The sequence below is a fragment of the Macaca fascicularis genome, chromosome 15 (genome assembly GCF_037993035.2).
Source record: "Macaca fascicularis isolate 582-1 chromosome 15, T2T-MFA8v1.1".
Taxonomy (NCBI): domain Eukaryota; kingdom Metazoa; phylum Chordata; class Mammalia; order Primates; family Cercopithecidae; genus Macaca; species Macaca fascicularis.
In genome coordinates, this window is record NC_088389.1 from 59,510,835 (window position 1) to 59,537,837 (window position 27,003).

Genomic DNA, 27,003 nt, shown 5'->3' on the forward strand with positions numbered 1-27,003 from the left:
ACTCCTTTTAGTATTCCCTCCCTTAATTTCTCAAGCTGCCTTTCCTTTCTCTGGGCCCCATTTCCCCACATCTCCAGACCCTCACCTTTGGGGAGCAACTGGGTCTGGCTTTCCTTGGTACCCTTGAGCACCCAACCCAGAGCCGGCACCCAGTGCATGTTTGGTTTGTGGCATAGTTTAGCATTCATTCACACACATACACATCTGACAGAAACTTGTGATCATCCATCATAAAAAGAATTTATCATGGTGGATTGGGAAGTTATTTAAGTGCAATGCAGCAGGCACCTAGGAAAATTCTAGGTCTCATTTACACCTTCAGAATGTGAATGGAGGAGAGTGGTTAGAACTGACGTGCGGTTACCTGGGGAAGCCTGGAATGTAGATATTTAAAGTGAAACACACCGTCAAAGGGATTGTGATTCATGGTTCTGCATTTTGAGGGCAGAGAAATTAGCAAATGCCTAAATCAGAAACTTTAATTTTAAAATGTGGCAAATATATTCATACATCAATACCTCACTTATCCAGAGAACACAGATCCAGTCACTTCATCTATCCAGAACCCAGCTGACTGTGCAGGTCTCTAAACTGCCGAAGTAGAAGACTTTTCTTTTTTTCTTTTTCTTTCTTTCTTTCTTTCTTTTTTTTTTTTTTTGAGATGGAGCGGAGTCTCCGTAGCTCAGACTGGAGTGCAGTGGCACAATCTTGGCTTACTGCCACCTCTGCCTCCTGGGTTCAAGCGATTCTCCTGCCTCAGCCTCCCGAGTAGCAGGGATTACAGGCATGCATCACCATGCCCCGCTAATTTTTGTATTTTTAGTAAAGAAGGGGTTTCACCGTGTTGGCCAGTCTGGTATTGAACTCCTGACCTCAAATGATCTGCCTACCTTGGCCTCCCAAAGTGTTGGGATTACAGGCGTGAGGCACCGCATCTGGCCAGCTTTTCTTAAGGCTCATTTGGTTTGTCTGGGAGCTCTGCTTCCGTCTTCTCTCAGTTCCTAGCTGAACTTGTGTTGTGCACTTCTCTTACCAGTTGTATTATCTTTGGTTTCCAGACTACAGCAAGTCAGCCAATTAGGAACAAGAGTAAGGTTGATGGAGACAGCTGATGTAGGGTTGATAGCCAGTGGCAAGAAATGGCAGCGTACTGCCTGACCCGGAGGGTGAGAAAGGGAAGAAATGTCAAAGACCCTGAGGATTTGAAAAGCATGTTGGGAAATTAGGATGGAGGGCAGTGTAACACCCCATACCCTGTATCTTCCCCAGGGGGCCACATATGTTCCTGGCAGGTCCATGGCTTGAAATTCATAACCATTGGTTGGATTTGGTAAGTCACTTAACCTCTCTGAATCTCAGTTTCCTTATCTATAAGATGGAAATAGTAATTTATCAGCTTTCTATGTGTCAGACACTGTTCTTAGTTCTTTACATGTATGAATTTAATTCTCACAATTTACCATGAAGGAACCACTAGTTATTAGCACTAAGCAGCTGAGGCACAAACAGGTGCAAACTTGCACAAGCTCACCTAGTTCATAGATGAAAGAACCGGGATTGAGAGGCAGGAAGCCAGGCTCTGGAGTCACATTCCGGACCGTGGCTTTTGTTCTGGGGCAATGCCCCTCCCTCCAACACAGAGCTGTTTAGAGGGTGAAATTAAATATGTATCAAGGAGTCCAGCACAGTTCCGGGCACACACTGAGTGGCCTGGAAGAAAGGATCTGGGCTATGTACAGCACCATGTGTTTTTCGAGAGCAGGGAGTTGACACTGATTATTCCTGGAGGGTGAGATTGGAGGCAAGGGAAGTGGGGAGCAACTTGGCGCCTCTCGCTTCATCCATGACTGTATTGTTGGACTCTTCTACAAGTACATGTTACCTTAGCAATTTCAAAACGTACTGGGGATGGGGAGGAGAAAGAATTTTGAACAGTAAGGTCATGTCTAAAACCTGCAGCCATGTATAAATCGCATTTTAAAAATTAGTCTATCAAACACAGCTTAAGTTGGAGCACTTAATGAGATATGCTTTATTATGTAGAACTTCACTTCCGTGGAACAGCTGATACCTTTTCACCAGTCCGCTGTGAATGCCACCTGTTACTGTGCCGAGACAGGCTTGTGGTCCTTCCTCATTTCCTCAGTAAATTTCACACTAGGAGGACTCTGTGCCTCTGGGGTCTACAGCTGGGCCATCCAGACCATCTGCATTGACCGTGTGCTCTGGTGTGTCCCGCATCCTGCTAGGGGCTGGTGATTCAGGGGTGAGTTGGGTGGCATCCCTGCCTCAGGAGCCTATAAAGCGAGAGAGGCAGAGGTGGCCAGCCAGCCCAGGGCTGACCCGAGGTTGTCCCTGGGCAGGGGCATTTCTTCTTATGGAAGGATCCGTCAGAGTGGTGTGTCAGCTGAACAGAGGGGGGTGAAGAATTTTGATTGAAAAGGTTGCAGGACAGAGAAGCTGTTCCAGGTTGAGAGAACAACAGGCAGAGGGAAGGTTAATATACCCTGAAAGTCTGTTTCTGGGCAATAGCATCACTGAGACCTGTGTTAAAAAGAGCCAGCTCCTGGATGAATTGAGTTTACAGTCTACATTTGAGGTCAAGTTCTATAGGGTTGATCTTCACATATGTCTGTCTCCCTCCCTCCCTCCCTCCCCCCGCCCTCCCTCCCTCCCTCCCCCCGCCCTCCCTCCCTCCCTCCCCTGCCAAAGCACCTTTTTATCCTTCTCCATTCCCACTCCCCGCTTCTTCCCTCCACAGAAACAACAGCTATCTAGAAGTTAGTTCTATTTCTCCCATCTCTATTGTTATGTCTTACTGCAGATGTGCATGTCTGTAAACAATCTATAGTATTTTTAAGCTTTATGTAAACATCATACTATATATATAACATTCTATAGCCCATTTTGTTTTACTCATTTTAGTTTGTCTTTTATTTATTTATTTAAATTTTTTTTTTTTTTTTTTTTTTTTTGAGACACCGTTTCACTCTTGTTGCCCAGGCTGGGGTGCATTGACGCGATCTCAGCTCACTGCAATCACTGCCTCCCAGGGTCAAGCAATTCTCCTGCCTCAGCCTCCCGAGTAGCTGGGATTACAGGCTTGCGCCACTATGCCTGTATAATTTTTGTATTATTAGTAGAGGTGGGGTTTCACCATGTTGCCCAGGCTGGTCTCAAACTTCTGACCTCAGGTGATCCACCTGCCTTGGCCTCCCAAAGTGCTGGGATTAGAGGCATGAGCCACTGCGCCCGGCCTAGTTTGTCTTTTAGTAGGTGGTTTTAATTGGTTTATATTAATTGTGATTAATGATATATTTCTACCCTCTTATTTTGAGTGTTCCTTCTGCCACTCCCCCTTTTTCCTCTGCTGATATGGTTATATCCTTAACACTTTAGCATATATCCTAAATTAATTTCTTTTTTTCTACTCAAATCTAATGCTATTCAATATCATTCTCCTCTACTGAATCTGATGAGAATTGTAATCATGCCTCACAACCCACTAATACCTGTTCTATCATTGTTTCCTAGAATTTTGGTTCCAAAAATTTTAGTTGTTATTATTTTCGTGTTATCGTTAGTAGCTCATTAACTTCGCCGACACATTTTCCTAATGCTTTTGCTTGCCAGTTTTTTGTGCCCCATTCCTTCTTCTGGGTTCCCTTTTCTTCTGGCTGAGTTCATTCTCAAGTTAGACTCAGTGCATATGGTGAGTGCCAAGGATGGTCAACACTCAATATTTGGATGTCTTAAAAGGTCCTTTCCTCTCACTTTTGAATACTGCTTTAGCAGAGTTCAGAATTCTAGGCATGCAGTTATTTCCCTTCAGAGTTTGTGTTTTGGGCCTCTTGTTGCTGAAGAGATGTCTGCTGTCCATCCAGTTATTGACTCCTTAGAAACTGTCTTTTTCCGGTAACTCTTGAGGCCTATGCCTGGAACAGGCTTCCTCTCACTTTTATCATATTCTTTTGGCCACATCAAGTCACAAGGCCAGCCCAGATTCAAAAGGTGGGAAAGTAGACTCTACCCACCTCCAGCATTTTTTTTACCCCCTGAGACAGGGTCTTTCTCCGTCACCGAGGCTGGAGTGCAGTGGTACAATCATGGCTCACTGTAACCTCAATCTACTGGGCTCAAGCAATTCTTGTGCCTCAGCCTCCTGATGAGCTGGGACTACAGGTGTGTACCACCATGCCTGGCTAATTTTTTAAAATGTTTATAGAGATTGCGTCTCATCATGTTTCCCAGGCTGGTATCAAACTCATGGCTTCAAGCGATCCCCCCACCTTGGCCTCCCAAGGTGTTGGAATTATAGGCATAAACTGGTCGTGGGTGCAAACTCGACTTTTGATGGTAGGAGATTCGAAGTCATTCCAAAGGCCATGGGTATAGGAAGGGGTGAGTAACTGGCCATATTTGCATTCCATCTGTCACTGTTTTCCACCTTGTCCTGCCATCCAGAGCGTGCAGCTTCCTGTGGGCCAAGGCAGCAGGTAGCAGTTGGTAGAACTTCGTCCCAGCTTCCCTCTAGGGCAGAGGAAGCCCTTCTCTACTGGCTGTGCTCCAACCTTTTGCTTCATATAGTGAGCTTGACTCTAGTTCTCTTTTGCATTGATTGTGGCTCTGGCCCCCGCCTTTACTTGGGGGTGCTATGAGTCTCTGTTACCCCAGAGAATTGTCAATGCCAGGCACTTCTCTCTGTATTGCACTCAGAGCCCATCAAGCCTGCAGCCTCATCTCCACTCACCATGTTGTGGTTTTTTCTTTCCCCCCTTGAGAATTTTATTTTTGAGTAATGCTATGTCTTCAAATTTTCTATTTTTGTATTTCAGCTATCATTGCTGTGTGTTTGTTACAGCAAGGAGGAGGAGACCTCAAAATGTGAATTTAATTTGCGATACCACCTTGGCTGGGATTCTTTTGTTTACTTTCTTCATAAAACAGTGCTTGTCACATTCTCCAGGAAACAGATGAGGCTGTGACAGCACATTAGAATGTATATAACTGTGATAGTGAGAACAAAAGCGCAGACTCTCTGGGTTAGAGGGGGTCCTCTAGTGCTTGAATCCCTCCTAAGTCTGTCACACAGGTGGGCATCTAACACCTGGACAGCTCCAGGACTGGCTGACCGGCCACCTTTCTGTTGCATCCAAGCATAGGCCTGGCTTTGAAAAAAATGTCATTATTCTCCATCTGGTGCCTGCCTCCCTGTAGTTTTCTGCCCCAGCCCCCGTATCCTAGTTCTGGTCCTTTCCTCTGGAACCAAACACACCGCATCTGTGCTTTCTGCCGCTGAGAGCCCATCAGAGCTGTGCAGGCCACGCTGGGCCTGAGGGGGCCCTTCTACTGGCTGAACAGCTACAGGCTCTGAAGCCAAAACTCATGGGATATAATTGGCTGTCCGCTCTCCAGACTGGCTGACTCTGGGGACACTCTGCAGGTGGCCCCTTCTCTCTTCCTGGGCAGGGCCCAGATAGAGCCTCGAAGATGGGTTTGGATAGACCAGCCAGGAACTGAGCAGGCCTCTTCTCCACCTCCTGGATTCTGGAATGAATCATTCTCCTGGTGTAGCCTCCAGCTATGTTGTGAGATGAACTCACATGGCTCCTCGGTCAATTGCCATTCATTCATTCACTCCTTGGGTGCACCAGGGAAGCAGTGCTGAACAAGGCTGCCATGGAACATGGGGTCTAGTGAGGCAGACAGATGTAGTGTGACCACAGCCACGAGGGAAAGGTACATGGTGGTGGGAGTGTGCGTGACTGGGGAACCTACCCAGAATTGGGGAGGCTTTTCTAAGAAAGTGGTGTGTGCTCTGAAGAGCACTTTCTCATTTTCTTAACATTTCCAAATCCAGATTCTCAAGAGAGAAAAATCTCTGCCTTGCCAGCTCATTTTTCCGGGGCCTGCAAGGTTACAGGTCAGCAGCTAGCCTATGGCTTAGGTTTACATACCTTGTCCAGTTAGCTATGCCTGGGATATATGAATCTTCCAATTTCATTCATTCATTCATTCATTCTTCATTCATTCATTCATTCATTCCTCGGGTGCACTTGGGATGTGATGAAGGAATCCATAGCAGTTTTCGTTGTTGGAGAAGCTCAAGTAGGAAATACATAGGGCAGGAATGGGATGGGGTGACAGTAAGTGTGGTGGCTCCATGGCTGAAGGAGACATGGCAACTACAAGGGACTGTGACTGAAGCCTAAGACACCAGGGTGACCTAGGGACAAGGTAGGCAGTGGAAGTGGCGGTGGCCATGCCACGCAGGGCCTTACAGGGCGGGAGGCAGGGTAGCGGCATTGATCTTTATCCCAGTCTTTATCTCAGGCTGGTGTTGGGGGCTGAGGAGCCCATTGTTGGGTGGAAGTAGCCCAGTTGGGAGAGGACAGGATGGTGGTTCTGTAGGCAGCAGGGAGGAATGACCTCCCTGGACAGAGGGAGGCTTGAGAAGGCAGTGGAAGGTGGGGAGAGTGATGTCAAGGAGGCACCTTGTTTTTGTTGTTGTTGTTGTTTGTTTGTTTTTGAGACAGAATCTCATTCTTTCACCCAGGCTAGAGTGCAATGGTGCAATCTCTGCTCACTGCAACCTTTGCCTCCCGGGCTCAAGCAATTCTCCTGCCTCAGTTTCCAGAGTAACTGGGATTAAGGAGGCACCTTGTCTTTGCTTCCTGTGGCTGCCAGAACAAATTGCCACAAACAGGGTGGCTGAAAAGAGCACACGTTTTTTTCTGTCACAGTCCTGGAGGCCAGAAGTCTGAAATCAAGCCTTGGCCGGGCCGGCTCTCTCTGGAGCCCCTGGGGGAAAACCAGTCCTTCTGTGCCTCTCCCTGCTTTTGGTCACTGTTGGCGTTCCCTGACTCGGGTCTGTGTGGTTCCAATCTCTGCCTCCCTGGTCACATTGTCTCCTGTCTCCTGCCTGTCTAGTCTAAGTCTATTTCTGCCTCACTCATGAGATTTATAGCCTACCTGGATATTACAGGATAAGCTCCTCCTCTCAAAAGCCTTCACTAAATCACGTTTTTGCCATGTAAGGTAATATTCCCTGTTTTACCATATAAGGCAGCATTCACAGTTCCAGGAGTTAGGGCACAGATGCATATTTTTGCAGGCTGCCTGTCAGCCAGGACGGTGCTAAGGACCTGACTATAGAAGTGAGCCCTCACGTAGTGCAGGCTGTGGGCCAGGCTCTGTGTCCTGACTGCTCCAGACGGGTTGACTCATTTTAAACCCCATGAGATAGGCACTATTGTCATCCTCTCTTTATAGGCAGGAAACTGAGGCTCGGAGAGGTTAAATGGGCCCGCTGTCAAGCCACCAAGTGGGAGTTGGTTCCAGGCAGCAGGCTCTGGAGCCCTTGGCAGGCTGCACTGCCTTCCTAGGCCGGGTGGATGGAGGATGGGTGCTGTTCACTGAAATGAGGCATCTGGGAGAGGGGCACAGGGAGGACAGGAGTTTGGTTTGGGGCATGGTGAGCCACAGCCCCTGACATCCACATGCTTCTATGTCCCCTTCATTGCCAAGTGCAGCCTCCGTGTCTGGGTTTCTGACCTTGGCCATGGCCCCTCTGCCCTTTTGGCTTGCGGAAACAGCCTCCCAGTGCTGCTACGGCAAGCCCTCTTCAGAACCACTGGCACCACTGCCCAGCGTCCTGGCCCTGAGCCTGGGTTTGGAGCCCTCAGTGTCTGCACAGACTGATTAGGGTAGCAGACGGGGCATCACAATGACTTTGAGGATGTAAGGGCTGTGTCACTGGCACCCAGGGACCCTGGAGCCCAGCTCTGCCCCAGGCCACTCCCAGCAGCCCCACCCTTCTGAGGGGGCCAAAAGCTGGAGGCCCTTAGCACCATCTCCCCTGAACCATGCCCTGCTCACTGCCAAAAACCCACCTTGGAGCCCTGCCCTTCAACCAGTCTTGCCACTCATTGCTTAGGGCTCAGGGCTCAGCCCTCCCAGATGGGTTATAGCTGGGAGGGGTTAGGTGCTCTGTTATGTGGAAAAATCACCCAATGAAATGTCAGGAGACCATTCCCACTCCTCCCCGACATTCACTTGAAATATGGGCATGCTTTGGATTTCATAGGTGGAAGGGAAAGGGCATTTGAGGTGCAAGAAACTGGGGGGAGGTGAGGAGCAAAGGCACAGAAGTGGGAAAAGATAAATTCTGCTTGGGAAATGCCAGCTGCAAGATGACTGTGATGTAGGGCACCTGAGGTGGGTGACGGAGGAGCTGGATGGGAGTGGGGGCAGAATTCAGGCTGTCTGAGATGCCAGTCTGTAAGTGATGGAGCAATGGTTTTATAAGAAATGATTCTGTGTCAATTGCAGAGATTCTTCACTGATGCATGTTGTTTGTACTTTTTTTTAACATCACAACATCATTTATTATGTGAATTTTTTACAATACCAACAAAAAATACAGAAATGCAATATATGAATACAGCTAAATGCAGAATGGTGACTTTTTTCTCTTCAAGAGGCTGTGATTCCCATTTCTAGTAAATTAAGAGACTGCATATAGGTAGAAACAGGTTGGTCATTAGCTTCACAATTTTGCCTGGAAATGATCTATACATGCATGTTCCCCCTGCTACTTACCATAAAGTGTAAAAAGGAGTTAAAGTTTCCTTGTTGGCTCCTACCATATGAAAGATGCTATATTCTATTTTAGCAGGGCCAATATATGGACACTATCTAAATTAAATGTTTTTACAAAAATGAAGTAGTAATGAGATTCCGGCTAAAGAGGGCACTAAATGAGAATAATATATATTTAAAGAATCCAAAACAAACAAACAAAAAGAGGGTGTTATAAAAAAGCTCTGGGTGCACTATAAGCATGTAGGGTTTTTTTTTCCATGTGTATTTTTAAACAATGGGAGTGTCAAAACATGGGTCAACTGTGTTATACTAAATTACATTGTATATGCTGCACTGAATGGAACCTTTGTATTATAATTATCATAGAGAAGCATAGTTTGCATCATATTATGGCCTTTTGTCCTCAATGAAAACCTTCCAGAGTCCTTTTATTTTGGAATATCCTGTAAACAATCAAACCGTCAGAACATGATTGTACAACAGTAAAATGTTCTCTTGCATTCAACTGAAGATAATCTGTTTAATAAAAAAAGAAAAAGAAAAAGTAAGAAAGGTAGAGCTGTTACTAAGCACACAACACCCTATAGACAATTGAAGGCATCTTAATCTCCATCAAGAACAACAACAACAAAAATAATGTTTGTCATGCTGTTAAATCCATCATTCTAGATAAAACGCGCAAATTGGTCAAACGGATCCAACAAACACTGATGTCCAAGCTGGCATATTGGCAGCTAATACGTAACTGGTGGTCAATAGAGAGTTTAAAAGATCTTCCTTTCTTCTTGTTCTTTTCCAAGGTTCTCGAAGAGTTCTGTTGTTCTAAAATACGTTGTTGAGCTTCCCGGTTTACTTTCTCGTCCTCTGATGACGTTTTTCCTCTAATTCTTTATGCTGTGCTTCCAAATTATTTTTCATTTGCTCATGGTGCCGCTGGAGCTCAACTTCAGAGTTCTTCAATTTTGAACTTTTTCTTTGACCTTCATCTCAAACATCTGCTCCATCTCCAGCTCCATCTTCTTCATTTTAGCTACATGCTCCCTTCTTTCTTCTTCCATTTGTGCCGGAGGGCTCTTAGTCAGCTGCCCTTTTTTCTTGTTGTTATCAATTCCATTATAAGTCACAGCTGCTAGTTTTTTGCTTCTGTAGTTCTCATAGTGGACATTATTAGTAACATCTTTCAAGTCCTGCATGTGTGTTCTTATCAACATATTTCTTAGAATTGTAAAATCACAATGTTCACCATTTTCAACTTTAGCAATACCCCAAGGATACTGCCTTCCTCTGATTGTTTTGCCATTAACTTCAGTGATAGTATTACTACCTACCACAGCAACAGGTAAATGGTCCTTTATCTTTTTAACAAGTTTATTTTCTTCTTTATTATCTGTTTCTAGAAATTCATGTATTTTAATTTTATGTTCTTGGTTTTCTTTCATTATCTGTTTTTAAACTGTTAGCATTCCTCTGGTGTGAGTGTGTCTGCTTTGGCAATAAGTGAGATGATACTCTTTCGTGCAAATGCTTCATAAACTCAATATTCAATGGTTTAAGTCCATGTCCTGAAGGAGCAATGAAGTGTAAACAACACTGCACCCTGTTATCAGGCATCTGACGTCTATTCACTCGAGATTCTGCATTTAGGTAGTCCTCAAATTTACTATTAATGTAGCTGATTGTAAGGCTGCCAGCAATTACTATTATCACTGCATCTCCAAATCCTGGGGTATCAACTATTGTGAGCAGCAACTGAACACCACTTTCTTTGATTAAAACTTTGGATTGTTCCACCCACTACCATAGCGTGAATTCAAAACCAGATGTCTTAACTGATTTTCTGTATACTTGATTTGGGAGATTGGCAAATCCCACATAGCCTTCAAGGTTCTTCTGTTGAGATACCGAAGCGACATGAGGCTAGTGGCGGTTTGGTTGCCAGTGGAGCTGCAGGCGAGCAGGAAGAAGATGAGCCTTAAGTCTGAACCCCGAGGAATTCATGTGGATCAATCGGACCTCTCATGGTGCTGCTGTTGATGCTTCTCTCCTCAGCAGCAGCGGATCTCGCACTGTTTGGACTTTTTTTTTTAAAAAAAGGAAAGTGATAATAAGAAAAAGATAATAAGCCGGGCACGGTGGCTCATGCCTGTAATCCCAGCACTTTGTGGGGCCGAACTGGGCGGATCACCTGAGGTCGGGAGTTCGAGACCAACCTGACCAACATGGAGAAACCCTGTCTCTACTAAAAATACAAAATTAGCCAGGCGTGTTGGCACATGCCTGTAATCCCAGCTACTCGGGAGACTGAGGCAGGAGAATCGCTTGAACCTGGGAGGCAGAGGTTGCGGTGAGCCAAGATTGTGCCATTGCACTCCAGCCTGGACAAGAGAGTGAGACGCCATCTCAAAAAAAAAAAGATAGTAGACACCATAGTGCTTCTGATGTGCCAGGCATTATTCCAAGCAGTTTGTATGTATTTACTCTTTAAATCCTCACATGAACTCGAGGAGAACAGTTCCATTATCCCGAATTACAGGTGAAGAAATAGGATGCTACGAGGTTAAGTGATGTGCTGGGGTCTCATGGCTAGTCTGCTTGTGTCACACGGTTTGAAGACTCAGTTAAAGAAAGATGTGAAGGTAGCAGGGCGTCCTAGAGGCACTCCTTGCCATAGCCCCAAATGGCAGCAACAGTCTCTAGACCCTTAGAAGATCCATTAAGAAAAGGAAGTGGGCCCTGAGGAATCATGGTGATTGCTGACCTCAGGCTGGGCTTGTGGGTTTCCCCATCACGTTCATGTGGGCATCACAGTAGCTCCATAAGGCAGGTGAGAGTCCATAGCCCAAGATGCAGATGTAAGCTTAGCCTCAGGGTGGCGAGTGGCCCACTGCAGATCTGCAGCACCATCCTGGGGAATGGCAGCTTGTACCAAGGCCACCTTGCTCTACCCTTTCTGAAAAATCCCCCTGTTCATGCTGACAGCGGTGCTCCCCTTGTTGCCTCCAAGTTCTGCGGCTCACAGCACCTGAGACTGGCAGGGCAGGTGCAGTTGGAAACCTGACCTGGGGATGGTGGCCTGGCTGCTCCGTTGTTGCACTGCACATCCCTGTGGAGGCCTCAACAGAAGGAGAGGGGCACTGCTGCCCTGGTTTCGTCTCATGGGCACGCCCTGCCTTGTTCTGTTATGCCTTGTTGCCTTGCCATTTACATATCTTGTCTCCTGGCTGATGACAGCTTCCATGTCATTAGGGATGATCTGGCTGGGAGACCAGGAAGACAGGGACCTCGTCAGCCTTGGCTCTTAGTCCTTAGCTCTGGTGTGGTGAATGGCATATCGTGGGGGCTCAGTCATTATTTACTGGATCAGGGAAAGAATGATTGACCCCTGGGAGCTGAGAGGTCTACATTGGAGTAACAGCCCCGCAAGCAACTAGTTGTGAGTCCTCAGGAAAGCCACTTAATGTCTCCGAGCCTCAGTTTGCCATTTGTAAAGTGGATGTGATAACGTTTGTTTTGAGTATTACAGATGACTGTCAAGGGGAAAATGTGTGACATGTCTTTGTAACCTGGAAAGGGCCTTACATAAAGATCTTTATCACCAGCATTATGATTATTATGTTTACCATTGTTGTCGCTGTTAGTATGAGCATCCAGCCAGCATTAAAAACAAATGCATATGTAAGGACCAATCTTCCAGTGAGTGTTCCAATTCATGCAGGTGTTGGTCAATCAGTAAGCAATTTCTGAGGCCCTACTCTGCCCAGCCTTCTCCATGTTGTGGGTAGAAGGGAAAAGCATGACAACACAATCTTCTGGAACAAAAGCAAACATTAGGAGCCCAAAGGGTGGCTATTTTAGGAAGGGTGAGGGCGATGTTGGAGCAGAGACCAAGACACTGAGAACTTTGGTGAACCTGCAGTCTGTGACTCCATAGAGCTGCATGGATGTCCTGTCCTGCAGAAACTGTTGCTCAATAAAGCCGATGAAATGGATGTGTGTAGGAGGTTGGGTGGGGGAATAAGCAAAGCTCCTTGGCAGGAAAATGAGCTGGCATCTCAAACTTTAGTGTGTACCCGGATCATCAGGGATGTGTATTAAAAATGGAGCAGCTCTAGAGAATCTGATTTGGTAGGTCTGGAATAGCGCTTGGGAAGTGGCATTTTAACAAGCCCCTGGGTAGTTCTGATGCAGTGGTCTACATCTTTGAAAAGCACCACCCTGCGCCCAGGCGGGTCTCCAAGCCTCAGCTTCCAGCTGTCAAAACCCAGCCAAACAGAACTGCTTAAAAATGCACAGAACACAATGAGAGAGCACACATCTGAATTCTAGGTGATATTTTCAGATGCAACGAGACGTTATTTTTGTCCGTGTTGGGAGGAAGGTTCTTGGGGTTTAGTGAACCAGAGCGGAGTCTGTTGCTCCATGCTGCTCTAATTATGGTCCCTGAAGCTCTCAGTGGGAAGCAAAAACCAGAATATTCTTTCTGAAGATCTTGTGTGCTACCCTGGAAGGTCTGTTTTGCAAAATTAATCAGCTTTGGGCCAGTTTCTTATCTTGAACCATTTGAGATTTCTGAGCTGCAGTTGCAGAAAGCATGCTTAGGGAAAATCACATCTTCGTGTCTTTGTTTCTAGTGCACCGGTGGAGGCTCACTCATGGGCCAGGCCCAGGGTGGGAGGCAAAAATCAGAGAGGCGATCCTTGCCCTTGAAGGGGGACAAAAAAAAGCAAATGTAGAGCTGGAACATGAAGGAGAATAAAAAAAGTGTTGTTGGAAGGCTCAGTAAGGATCTTGAGAGAATAATATCAACCAAGGGGAAACCGGATAAGAAATCAATTTCAAAATTTCCAGGATGAAACTGCTCCCTAAAAAGTAATTAGCGATATTAAATTCCTCCTCTCTCTAGCATGAATGAACCTTGGCCATTGAGGAAACACAGTGGAAAAGTTCCAGACCAAATCCTTTGCCTGAGAATATCCACCCAGATCTTAGTTGCAGCGGGCAATGAGGAAGTTGCTGGAAGAATGATTTCCAGCCTTCAGGGATCTTGTTTATCTTTCTGAAACAGGGAATGCCTTGGCAAATGAAATGAGGTGCTCTGTAGGAGACAGGGCAGAGAGAGTGGGCGTATTTATTGACATGAAACCCATTTCTCTCTTAGTCCAGACTTGCTGAGCATTCAGTCTTCTTAGCAGCAACAAGAATACTAGCAGCAGTCCCTTGGGGTGGCCAAGTCCTCGTGTTTCCGGAGCCTGTGTTTTCCTGTGTCTCCGGCCCTCCCTACAGCTTGATAAGGAATCACTATGCTTTGTAGATAGGATTGGAAGGCCCAGAGAAGCAAAGTGACTTGCCTGAGGCCACACAGCTGAACCCAGGCCATGTCTGCTTCTGACTGTAGCGTACTGAACTCTCCACTACAGACTATGGCCCCACGTTGTGGAATTCAGTGAACGCTTGGGTGTTTCAGGGAAGACTGTGGCACGTATGAGGTAGTTTGCTAAAAAAAGAAACCGAGCATCTCCGTGAGAATTTCCGCTCTCTTTCCTCCAGTTTTTTCCTCCCCCACCGAATCAATTAACAATTTCAAATTGTTCCCTAGTGCTTGGGCAGGTTTGTTTTATGATTATTATGATCATCGTTATTGCAGGGGGTGTTTCCTGAGCGATGTTAGAAAGAGGAGCTGTAGGCCGGGTGCAGTGGCTCGCACCTGTAATCCCAGCACTTTGGGAGGTCAAGGAGGGAGGATCATTTGAGCTCAGGAGTTCAAGACCAGCCTAAGCAACGTAATGAGACCTTTACCAATTTTTTTTTTTTTTTTGAGATGGAGTCTCGCTCTGTTGCCCAGGCTGGAATACAGTGATGCAATCTCGGCTCACTGCAACCTCTGCCTCCCAGATTCAAGTGATTCTCCTGCCTCAGCCTCCCAAATAGCTGGGATTATGGGTGCCTGTCACCACGCCCAGCTAATTTTCGTATTTTTAGTAGAGGCGTAGTTTCACCGTGTTGGCCAGGCTGGACTCAAACTCCTGACCTCATGATCCACCTGCCTCGGCCTCCCAAAGTACTGGGATTACAAGCATGAGCCACCGCACCTGGCCACCAACCATTAAAAAAAAAAAATTAACCAAGCATGGTGGTGCAAGCCTGTGGTCCCAGCTACTTAGGAGGCTAAGGAGGGAGGATTGCTTGAGCCTGGGAGGTTGAGGCTGCAGTGAGCTGTCATCATACCACTGCACTCTGGCCTGGGTGACAGAGCAAGACTCTGTCTCAAAAAAAATAATAAAAAATAGAGAGCTGTTCAAGTAAAATCTTTCTAAAACCAACTCAGCAACTCAGCCAAGGGTCTTCCCTTTGGTCACACTGTTTGCGCTGTACTTGACTTTGACAGTCGCAGGCAGCTGGGGCTTGACATCCACTACCCCACACTTGCATCTCCGGGCTTAGCCTGGCAGTGCCCGCCTGAAAGTCGCAGCCTCCAGTGGGATATGGGAAGAAACCAGGAAACATTCACAATGACCAGCCCTTGGCCCATACTGGCCTTAACAGAGCTTCAAGAGACCATGGTTCCCTGAGGAAAATAAGGATGAGTTTTTAGTAGAGCTAACTTTGTTGTTTTAAAGAACACCCCTCACTTTGAGATGGTGCTCTTCCTTCCCTCCTCCTCCTCCCTTCTTATCATGTCCTTTCCAAAATGAAATTGTGGTGATAGCAGACATTAGGATTTGTTTATTGATTTATTTGTTTCATTATTATTTTCTTTTTTTTAAGAGACAGGGTCTTGCTTCATCTTCCAGGTTGGAGTGCAGTGGCATTTTCATAGCTTACTGCAGGCTCTAACTCCTAGGCTCAAGTGATCCTCCCACCTTAGCCTCCCAAGTAGCTGGAACTACAGATGTGTACCACCATGCGTGGCTAATTTCAATTTTTTTTTGTGGAGACGAGGTCTCACTCTGTTGCCCAGGCTGGTCCCAAACTCCTGGCCTCAAATGATCCTTCCTCTTTGGCCTCCCAAAGTGTTGGGATTACAGGTGTGAACCACTGCACCCAGCCCTTGTTTTGTTTTTTAATGGCCTTACTTGAGAAAATAAAATTTGACAGTATACATTGATATTCTCATACATTTTGTTTTGTTTGGATATTGTGTATTTTATGACAGTCTGGGCAGCACTGTTATTGTTGTAGAAGTTTGTATGAGGTCAGCGGGGCACAGGGTGGAAGCAGTCAGTCCTGTTTACTAGGATCAGGGAGGATTTGGGGCAGAAAGTGACATGTGAGCTGAGCCTTGGAAAGCACAGTGAGAGGGTGCTCACTGGGGGACCAGAGGGCCATGAAAGCCTTTTGATCAGGGAGGGATGTGATAAGCTTTTCATTTTAGGGAGATCACTCTGGAGGGGAGGTGACCAGCAGAGGAGAGATAGCAGGCCTGGAAGCAGAGTCACCTGCCACAGTGAGGCCAGACACAAGCATGTGGCGGTGCGGTGCAGAGGCTGACATGGTTCTGTGGACACTCAGCGAGTAGAACATACAGGACTTGAGACTGGCTAGGTGCGAGGGGCCATGCAACAATGGAGTCTTGGACGGCTCCCAGTTTTCTGCCTTGGGGAACCTGCAGAGGTGAAAGTTGATACTAACATGAATGCAAATAACAATTGTCATGGTGACAGCTGATGTTTGCTGAGCCCTTCTTTGGACTGGGCACTTGCTGGGCACCATGCCTATCCAGAAGGCTTATGCAGAGAAAGCAGGTTTCTCAGAGTCAGAATCTAGAGCCCCTCTCTCACCCATTCATGTCTGTATTCTGCTTTCTGGGACACTGATCACATTTTAGGAGAAGATGGCAAGTCCAGGTTTGGACCTGTGGGTCACCCAGGTGGAGATGTGTGGTCTGGAGCTTCAGGGAGGTGGAGGTTAGGATTTGGGGTCGTCAGCCTATAGATGATGGTTGATGCTATCGGAGTGGGGAGGTCAGCTAGAAATACTCCCTGGGAAGAAGTGCTCTGCCCAGCAGAGAAAGAGGAGCTGTTCCATCTTTGTAGCCCCGATGTCTTAGCTGTGATTTGGGCCTGTGGATGTGCCTGGAATCACTGAAATGAGAAAAGGGGAGATTTGGGGGGCCGCACGGCCCTTCCTTGTTCCTCTTATTTTTTCTTGAGCTTTTTATGATGGGTGATTTCAGATGTATGCCTCAGTAGAAAGAGTAGGATAAGCTGCCTCCATGAGCCCATCCCCCAGCTTCAGCAATTAGCCAGCGCATGCCTGTCCCTTTCTTGATTGACTCTTCGCATTCCTACCCTCTGCATCCAGGCAGGTTTCTATTAATACTTTGGCGCTCCGGCTCTGCCCATTTCTCCTACCGTCTGCCTCAGCCAGACCGGGCTGGTCAGTCCTCAAACTGCCTTGTACCCATCCCCATCTCTCCCTGGCATTCCTACCTCACCTTCTAATTCAGACACTGTCCTGTCCCCCTCTTCTCGACTTGGGCAAAGCCTCTTGGTGCCACATTGGGTGGGGTCCCCAGGTCTGTTTTGTGTCCTGAGTTTATACCTGAGCCTCCTTGGTCAGGTCACTGTATACCGGTATGCCCCACTCAGAGCCCGTCAGCACCACTGCATGCTGTGTCTGAGGGGCCTGGGGCCACATGCTCCGTAGGACAGAGGTGGCCCCCTCAGCCTGGGATTGAAGGTCATGTGTAATTCAACCTCCGTCGGGTCAGGAGAAAACACTGGCCCCTCACCCTGTGTTGAAGCTTTAAGATTAAACTTGTTTCTTGAGAGGTTTTGTTTTGTTTTCTCTGTCCATTTGCTAAACAGGCCTAGTGTGCCCATTGCAGGTCCTAGGTTGAGAGGACCCCAGGTGATGGAGTGAGGCCCAGACGCTATGGCGAGGCCCTCAGGGGGCTGCTCTAGTCTCCTGGTGTTCATTGGTCTGCTTGGCTACAGAACCCTCCATTCCAACAAATTTGCTGGAAGTCCACATACAAAATCTCCAGAAGGGAACCCTTCTGGTTAAATGGTGGTGGAGACTCAGAGCCCTGCCCATGCCGTATCAGTCTTTCTTCAAGAGGCCTCCTGAGGAACTGAGTTTGAGACCCCCAGGTTGGAGTCCTCACCTTCAAGGCCACCAAAGATCCCACCCAGGAATGAGGCCTTCTCTGCCATTCCCCACAGATGCAGCAGCTGGGGGTGCCGTCTTGTCTCCCGGTCAGCCTGAGCTCAGGGCCAGGCCCAAGAAAGGTGGCACAGGCATGGTTCTTGCCTTCAGGTAGGTCCACTCCAGGGCGATAAGGAGGTAGGGGGCGGGGGAGCCATTTGTGTCTACAAGAGGCTCGTTAATAAAAGACAGAGTGAAAACCATATAGAGGACACGTGGTGTACTGTGATGGAACAGGGAAAATTCTGCCCATCCCATGTGGCCTGTGGGCGGGCTCGGAGGCTGGGTTGCTGTGTGATGCCGCCTCCTAGGTAGCCGGGTTCATGCTCGCTGGATGAGCTTTTAGGTCCAAGTGTCTGCCAGCCATGTGGAAGCCCATTCCAGATGCTTGATCTGCTGTGTGCGCGCCCCTGGCTGGGTGCTGCTGTGACAGCTGAAGACGAAAGTCCCACCCCACCCGCCCCAAGTTAGATCTGTCGTACAGACGCTGGTTATGCACGTTTGGGGACTTTTTTTTTCTTCTTCCCTATGTGAAGTTTTAGTTTTTCAGTAAACAGTAATTAAAACAAATGTACACAGAGACAACAATGTCGCATTTTAATTTATTTATTTCAGCTGACTGCACCCGCCAGCCTCCTAGCGAAATTCCTTTGTTTTCTTCTTTATGCACGATATTAACAGTAGATCTCCCTGTGTAGTTTTGTGTTGACCCTGTTTCTAGAGAGTGTGGAGGATGCAGTGGGTGCGGCACACGAATTTTTTACTTTCTACCTGTAGAGTAGGTGATGCAGTTCCTGAGCTGTGGAAAATGAAGACGCTCCTGTCCTTCCTTTTCAAAAGCCTCCTCCTCCAAGATGTGTCTCCGGCCTCCTCAGTTCTAGTCACTGGCCTCTTCTAAGAAAGAAACTTTTCAGATGGATGTTGTCTCTGAATGAGCCTGGCTCAGGGTACAGCTCTTAGAACTTGCTTATAAGTAGGCTGGGCGCAGTGGCTCGCACCTGTAATCCTAGCACTTTGGGAGGCCAAGGCAGGTGGATTGCCTGAGCTCAGGAGTTCAAGACCAGCCTGGGCAACATGGTGAAACCCCATTTCTATTAAAAATACAGAAAGTTAGCTGGAGGTGGTGATGCATGCCTGTAATCCCAGCTACTTGGAAGGCTGAGGCAGTAGAGTTGGCTTGAACACGGGAGGCAGAGGTTACAGTGAGCTGAGATTGCACCACTGCACTCCAGAGTGAGACTCCGTCTCCAAAAACATGAAAATAAATAAAAAGAACTTACTTATAAGTGAATTCTGTCTTCCCTGCTCTTCCCAATCATCTACTCTTCCCCTCCCCAGCACTTTTTCTTATTGCTCTGAGTGTGTTGCTGGAAGTTTCTTTACCTGTGCCCTCACCCCGGGTGGCTGTGGGGATTCTGGGAAGGCAGTGATGCTTGCTGCCACTTCATCCTTGAGCTCCCCCCACCACCAAGATTCATGAGGTTGTGGGTGAGTGCACAGACAGGCTGGCCCCAAGCCCAGCTTCCCTCCTGCTGTCTGTGTGTCCTGGAGTTGGTTATGTAAACTCTTTGAGCTTCTCTTTCCACCTTTGTAAAATGGGGGTTGCTGTGGACATGCAGCTTCATGAGATGATGCTTGTGAAGTGTGCAGGATTTTCCCTGCCGCATAGCAAGCTTCAGGAGCTGAGTGCTATTATTATTATTTCTGCCTGCTGTTATTGCCACCCTAGGGGGCACTCAGCCCGTGTATGTTGTCCCTGGCATGTTGTTTGTGATCACAAAGTTCCCGGCATAAGAATAAAATTCTGTGTGCTCTGTTATGCAGGAGAACACACACACTCTTTGCCATCTATTTTCGAGCACCATGTATGGAATCTTGGTGGGGTGGCCTGAGTCATGGGCTGACAGGGGTGGGGGCCTGTAGATCTCAGACAAGCTGCACCACTTGGGTTCACAATGCAGCGCTTGGCCCAGACAACCCCTGGGATCCCTTGTTGACCTAATATTTCCTAAAATATGAGTATCTGGAGACTGAGCGCAGCATGGGGATGGGCCTTATCAGCTCCTGGCTGGGGAAGGTGAGTCAGCCCTGGGGTTTCATGCAAAGCTTCTAGGTGATTGCCTGACCTCCCTCTGTGCTTGCCTAAGGCTTGCAGGCTTTGGGGAGGGGAGCTGCCAGTTCCCATGCATATTGGGAGTAGGGATGCCGGTGGGAGGTCTCACCTGCTGCCTGCTCTAGCTGTTAAGGGGGAGGGTCTTGCAGAATCTGTGACTCTGCCCCTCCAACCACGGAGGCAGCTGGTAAATGGAGGCTGTGTCACGCAGAACGCAAGCGTAAGGATGGAAACAGAGCCCTGGGGGGCAGGGTCTAAAAGCCTGGTTGTCATGTCAACAGATTGGCCCAAAATAGTGAGAAATAGCAAGGGGCAGGTCCCCATATGGTCGTGTTGTGACCACATCGCCCACTCCTTCCATGGCAGGGCTGGGCTGGGCCAGGCTGTTATAGGAATAAAATGGGGAGGGGGGCTTTGAGGATATCCCCCTACCATTTCCTCAGGAGAGACCAGACAGGGCAGGCGTGGTCCTGGTCCTTCACAGCTGTATAAATGTGAAGCCTGAGAAGGGAACCCATAAGCCAGAGCCCCCACCCCCAAGGCTGTGCTGTGACTGCCTTTATTTCCCCGATTGGGAAAATTCAGCAAACAGGTAGGAGCACTCCGTGCGTGCAGGTGCAGGGGCCCTGAGGCAGTACACGGAAGAGCTAACATCTCCCAAGTGTTCACCGGCACCGGCACTCTTCCCAGCCCTTTGAATGAATGAATTCATCTGACCTTCACAGTAACTGCATAATGTAAACACTATTATCATCCTTGTTTATGGGGAAGGAAACTGAAGTTAAAAGTCTGCCCAAGGTCCTTCAGCTAGTAAGTGGGATACTTGAAGTCAGACATCTGGCTCCAGAGCCGGACCCTTGACTCTTAAGCTACAGAGATGTAGGAGAGAGACAGGGGCTCCATGGACCTTCCCCAACAGAGGGTGCTGACTCAGCCCATGGAAGGAACATCTTATCTGGCAAAGACTTCCAGAAGAAAGCAAGATGCATGGACTTGGCCAGGCAAAGGGGATGGGACACAGGTGTCATGGCGAAGCCACATACCCTCTTAAGGGTTTGGGGACCTATGGCTGGGGAAAGAGGACTTAGGGCTGGGGGAGGAGACCGAGACCGGCTCAGCTCCATTGCTGTGTACTCTGGGCAACCTCCTTCTCTCGCGCAACTCATTTCCTTATCAATACAACCTCCAGCCTCCTGTCCATCCAGGAATTGGCCCTCTAGATATGGGGCCATTTTGTGCTTTTGTATATCATTATTTAGTTCCATTTTGATTTCTCTTTAGTTTTTTTGGGTTTTTTTGTTTTTTGTTTTTTTTTTGTAAAGTATCATTTGGAAAATGCTTTCCTGACCTGGCAGAGAACAAAGGCATGGATTCTCTCTCCCTACCAAGCTCAAAGAATAGGGAGGAATGGGCTGGCCACGGTGGCTCATGCCTGTAATCCTAGCACTTTGAGAGGCTGAGGTGGGCAGATCGCTTGAACTCAGGAGTTTGAGACCAACCCAGGCAACATGGTGAAACCCTCTCTCTACTAAAAATTACAAAAAAGTAGCTGGGGGTGGTGGTGCACACCTATAGTCCCAGCTACTCGAGAGGCTGAAGTGGGAGGATCGCTGGAGCCCTGGGTGGTCAAGGCTGTAGTGAGCTAAGATGGCGCCACTGCACTCCAGCCTGGGCAACAGAGTGAGACCCTATTGCAGAAAAACAACAACAAAAGAATCGGGGGAATGGATTTCTCCCCCCATTTTACAGATGAGAAAACTGTGTTTTAGAGAGGCCTGGAGATTTGTCCTGGGGAAAGTATTACCTTCCTGATTTTTTTTTTTTTTTTTTTTTTGAGACAGAGTCTCGCTCTGTTGCCCAGGCTGGAGTGCAGTGGTGTGATCTCAGCTCACTGCAAGCCCTGCCTCCCGGGTTCACGCCATTCTGCTGCCTCAGCCTCCCGAGTATCTGGGACTACAGGTGCCTGCCACCATGCCCAGCTGATTTTTTTGTATTTTTAGTAGAAACGGGGTTTCACCATGTTACCCAGGTTGGCCTTGATTTCCTGACCTTGTGATCTGCCCGCCTCGGCCTCCCAAAGTGCTAGGATTACAGGCGTGAGCCACCGCGCCCAGCCCCCTGATTGTTTTTTTAATTGTGACAAAATATGCATAGACTAAATTGGCAATTTTAATCATTTTTTAAATATACAGCTCAGCAGCATTAAGTACATTTACGTTGTTGTACGACCATCACCACTATCTATTCCCAGAACTTCTGGGAATATCAAACTGAAACTTCATACTCATTAAACACTAGCTCCCCAGTCCCCTCTCCCTCATCCCTGGCGACCACGGTTCTTCTTCCTGTCTCCATGAAGTTGACTACCTTAGGTATCTCATATAGGTGGAATCATACAGTATTTGTCCTTCTGTGTCTGCCTTATTTATTTTCCTGCTAGTTTTTTTTTTTTTTTTTTTTTTTTTTAATTGCAAGAAAAACTGGGTTCAAATAGTTTTCAAGTTTCAGGAAGGGTTTGTTAAACTTAATAAGAAAACTGAGTAACAATTTCACAGCAAGGTTGCTATTCAGAGAAAAAAATAATACTTTTTTCCTGCATGAAAGTGAATGAACCCGAAAAAGGCCTTCTGTCCTGTCTGCAGGCTTTGTGAAGGTAATGTTTTCTTTGTCTTTGGATCTGAGAAAGGGCCCAGGAGCCTATGACAGGTGTTTATGGAGCAGAGTTCTGAGGAGGGGACAGTTTGGGGCCTCATGTAGCCTTACTTTTCCCTGTGTCTGAGCAGGGGGTGCCTCGTGGTTGGAACCTGGGCACCCTGCTCACGGTAGGCCACCCTTCTTCACCCTGTCCCTTTGGCTGACTTCTCCTTATGCATCAAGACTCTGCAAAGGCACCAAGCACCCCGCCCCTGCAGGAAGGCTTCCCTGATTCCTGGCACTGCATCTGGCGGCTGGCTCTGGACTCCACACCCTCTGCTGCCCCTTTCATGGTATGCTGTCCCATCTGCTACAGTCTAAATGTTTCCTTCCCCCCTCCCAGAGTCATATGTTGAAATACTAGCCCCCAAAGTGATGGTATTAGGAGGCAGGGCCTTTGGGAAGTGGGGTGATTAGGTCACGAGGGTAGAGCCCTCATGAATGGATCCCGCCTTATAAAAGAGGTGCAAGGGAGCTTGTTCTCCTCTCCCGCTATGTAAGGACACAGCCAGAAGGCGCCGTCCATAAACCAGGAAAGCAGCCTTCACTAGACACCAAATCTGCTGGCGCCTTGATCTCAAACTTTCCGGCCTCCAGAACGGTTGGAAATGAATTTCTGTTGTTTCTCATCTGCCCAGTTTGTGGTTTTTTGTGATAGAAGCCCAAGTAGACTAAGACACCCTCCTCTGTGGTGACTGTGCCCTCTCTCATCCCCGCTGGCATGTGAGCTCCCTGAGAACGGAGCTCTGACCTGTTTCCTCCTGTTTGCCAAGTGCCTGGCAGATCTTGGCCTGAAGGAGATCCTCAGTAAATGCCTAGCACATCAAACAATAAATTCAGCATTCATGGTTAGCAAAGGGCTCGGGCTTCTGCCCCATGCAGCTCCCTCGAGTGCCATGGTTAGGCCTTCCCAGCATTACTTCCCTGTTATACAAAGGGAGGACCAGGCCTGAGAGCTGCTCCCCTATCAGATGTGGACTTTGGCTTTCACCTCTGGGGATGGGCTGCCCTGTGCAGGTCTGCACCTCCCTCTGGCCTTCCAAAGGCTGCTGCTCTTCAAATTGTGCCAGCCACCTGGTCGAGAGGTCCTGCCAAGGGGCTTCCCCAGGGGTTATGCTCCTAAATGCACTGGTCCCAAACTGCTGCCTCAAGAGCCACAGGAGCCTTCCCTGGGCCCCACCCCTCCAGCGAATTCCTCTCCTAGAGCCCCTCCCCTCCCCTCCCAGCACTTGGTGGTATCTACTGCTCTGTCCGTCTAGCAAGGTTCCAAGCTGAAACCCCTTTGCCCCCTTTCCTAGGCAGGGACAGGCCTCACATTCTTCCGTGAATCCAGAGGCAGCACCAGGTGCCAGCCCCTGCGCACGCAGTGTGGTGATGGGCTTGGGGACTCCTTAGCAGGCTCTCAGCCATGGGGTGGGAGGCGGCCCAGAATTGAGTCCTGGGGCTAGACACTGGGAAGGTGCATTAGGACCTCAGATGTGGAGGAGCTGGGACCTGGGAGCAGGATGTTGAGATGGGAACACAGCTATGCTCAAGGCTGCTTGTGCAGCCTGGACCCCAGAACTCCCTTACAACCTCCAAATGTGGGCAACACTGTGTTTGTGGGGTCAGATCTGAGATGCTGGGGTGTTGGGGAAATCGCCCCTGGGAAGGGCCTCTGGAAACAGGTGCCTGCGGCAGCTTGTGATGCAGAGAGGCAGAAGGACTTACGCCAGGCTCGGAGAATTGGAGCCCTTGAGTAGAGTCCCCGGTCACAGTGATGTGTGACAGCAGCCCAGCCCTCATCTGTCAGGTGGGGGAGTGACCACCATGTCCCCAGCTGGAGGACAAGCGAGGCACATAATTCACTCCAGCTGAGTCGCTGCAGATGGAGGGCGGGCACCTGAGGAATGAGCGTGGCCACGGAGATGGGGTGAGGACCCACCCTGCAGCCACCCTTCATCTCCGAGCAGGCGCCCAGCAGGTGTTAGCACATAGGGGAGCTGTCGGGATAGCTCTGGCCCGTGTGCCAGGAAGGACTGTCAGATTCGGGGACATGGCTCCCAAGGGAAAGTCGGTAGCGTGGGCAGCTGGCCAGTGCCTCACCAGCCTTGTGCCCAGTGCTGGACTCAGCAGTGTCCTCTGGGCCCAGCACCCCCTCCTGGCTTCTCTACCTCAGAGGGTCCTGGTGGCCCAGACTCACACAGCGCCTGAAGGAAGGAAGCTAGGACTCCCCCGTCTCCCAGAGGTTACTCTTCCTCTTGTTCCTGATCTGACCCCTTCCCCCTGCACTTGCCGTTGCCCCTGGACCACTGTACTGGTCTCTCACCCCTCCCCATGCCCTGCCCTTCCTCACTTGAATAACGCCCTTCAAGTGGCTGCCAGGGTCGTCTTCCCTGTCCTCAGCTCTGCTGATGTCATGATCAGGTCAAAGCACTCTTAAGAAGTTCCAGGGTTTAATGGGTGCAGAGCTTTTCTGTTCAGGATGATGAAAACATTCTGGAAATAGATAGTGGTGATGGTTATACAACATGGTGAGTGCACTTAATGCCAGTGAATTGTTCACTTAAAAATAATTAGAATGGCCAGGCATGGTGGCTCACGCTTGTAATCCCAGAGCTTTAGGAGCCCTAGGTGGGAAGATCACTTGAGCCCAGGAGGTCAAAGCTGCAGTGGGTTGTGATTGTACCACTCCACTCCAGCCTGGGCAACAGAGTGAGACCCTGTCTCCAAAAAAGAAAAAATAAATAACTAAAATAAAATGGTGAAACAAAAGGAAACTCGCTATGGACTGAAGAATAAGGGGCAACCTCCTTAAGCTGGCACTGGCCGGCTCAGGGCCTACCAGAGGCTGCCCCAGCCTCCCTTTCCAGTCTCACCCCTCACATCTCCCATTCACGCTTTTAGTGCTCCAACCTGGAGAGTTACTGGACTTGCTGTTCTAAGACATATCTTCACTTTCCCTGGCCCTTTGCCTTTCCTTATGGATTCTCAGGATTAGAATCTATTCCTTCACTTGGTGAAATAATCATTTCTACAACACTCTCCTGCAGGCTTCTCACTGCTCTCGAAGGCCTTTCACCCTATCTCTGGCCAGCTCTAAAGAGATGGCCTCATTCCTAAGAGCATAAGGTTTAGAGGATGATAGTCTGGGTTTGAATGCAGGCTTCATGGCTTACCAGTCGTGTGATCTTGAACTTGTCAGTTAAGCTCCCTGAACCTGTCTTTCCTCCTCTGTTAAATGAATGTTAATAATGGTATCTACCCCATGGGGTCATTACAAATATTAAATGAGATATGTTATGAATAGTAAGTGAGCTAATGCATATAAAGAATTTAGCTTATTTCCTGGCACATAGGTCAGTATTAAATAAATGTTAGCTGGATATGTATAAATTGAACCAAAATCTGGCCTTGAGTGCAGACAAAAACACAGACTGGTAGGCTGGAAGGGATCTGAGAGATCATCTGTGGCAGTCATAGTAGGCTCCCTGGTATCTGGTTCTCTCCTCACTTAGTAAGTTGCACTTTGTGTCCCTGGTACTTGGGTGGGGCCATGCCTGTCTCATGGGCCGTGTCCAGTCAATGAGGTCAATTTAATTGCTGGCTGAACCTCTCCAGAGTTTTCATTTTCCTTCCCCATTGGCAACTGGCTGCATTCAAGATGGCAGTTGTTCCATTAACTTGGGCTCCTAGGTATCTGGGATGTGTCAAGCACCCACCCTTGCTTGAGAGAGGAATCAACTTTTCCTGGGGTGACCCACTGAAATGTAGGGGTTGTTCGTTGCCAAAATATAGCCTGCTTTGCTTTGCTAACTCTGATGAATGACAAATCTGTTAACTCAACATTTTTGTTTTTTAAGTGAAGCACAGATGAGGTGGGGTCACAGAGTGAGGCAGCGGCAGGTCTGGAGCTGACATCCTGTGCCTGACATAGCTGGTTTATTCTTTCTTCGATCTCTTTCCTCGTCAGTCTTCCCCATCATTGACCTCCCATGAAGGAGACTACTGAGATGGACCCATTTGAACGAGTCTTGTTGACATCATGAATTGGTCAAACCTATGCCTCACAGACCTTTGGCTAATGAATTCCCCAGTGGACACACGTCTTTCCCAGGGTTGCTAGGCCAAGTTGCTTGCCAAGCCATCCACCAGCACTTCACGCCTGGACCAATGCACCCACCTGTCCCCAGCCTCCTTCCTCCCCACTGGGCCTTCCTCCTCTGCCCCAGCTGCCAGACGCATCTGTGTGAAGCAAGTGCCTCTTCCCTCTCGGCACTCCCCTGGTGAAAGTGCTGCAGTGACTTCTCTGCTGCCTGAAGGAGAGAAAACCACACCTTCCTGTGTTCAATGTTCCCGTTGTGCTGGCTCAAGCCAGTCTGACCCCACCCATCCCTTCTCCATCCTGTGCTCCTGCTAGTGAACAGGATGGACCTTTTCTCTGAGGTGCCCTGCACCTTCCTATT

At 48.3% G+C, this 27,003-nt stretch overlaps 1 protein-coding gene and 1 pseudogene across 2 annotated transcripts in view; one reads left to right on the plus strand and one right to left on the minus strand.

Moving 5' to 3' along the window:
• The window catches only part of GABBR2 (gamma-aminobutyric acid type B receptor subunit 2), a 417,858-nt gene that overhangs the window by 90,038 nt on the left and 300,817 nt on the right, over positions 1–27,003 (plus strand). The gene's annotated exons all lie outside the window — the stretch shown is intronic.
• LOC102142005 (septin-7-like) lies at positions 9,218–17,241 on the minus strand (annotated as a pseudogene).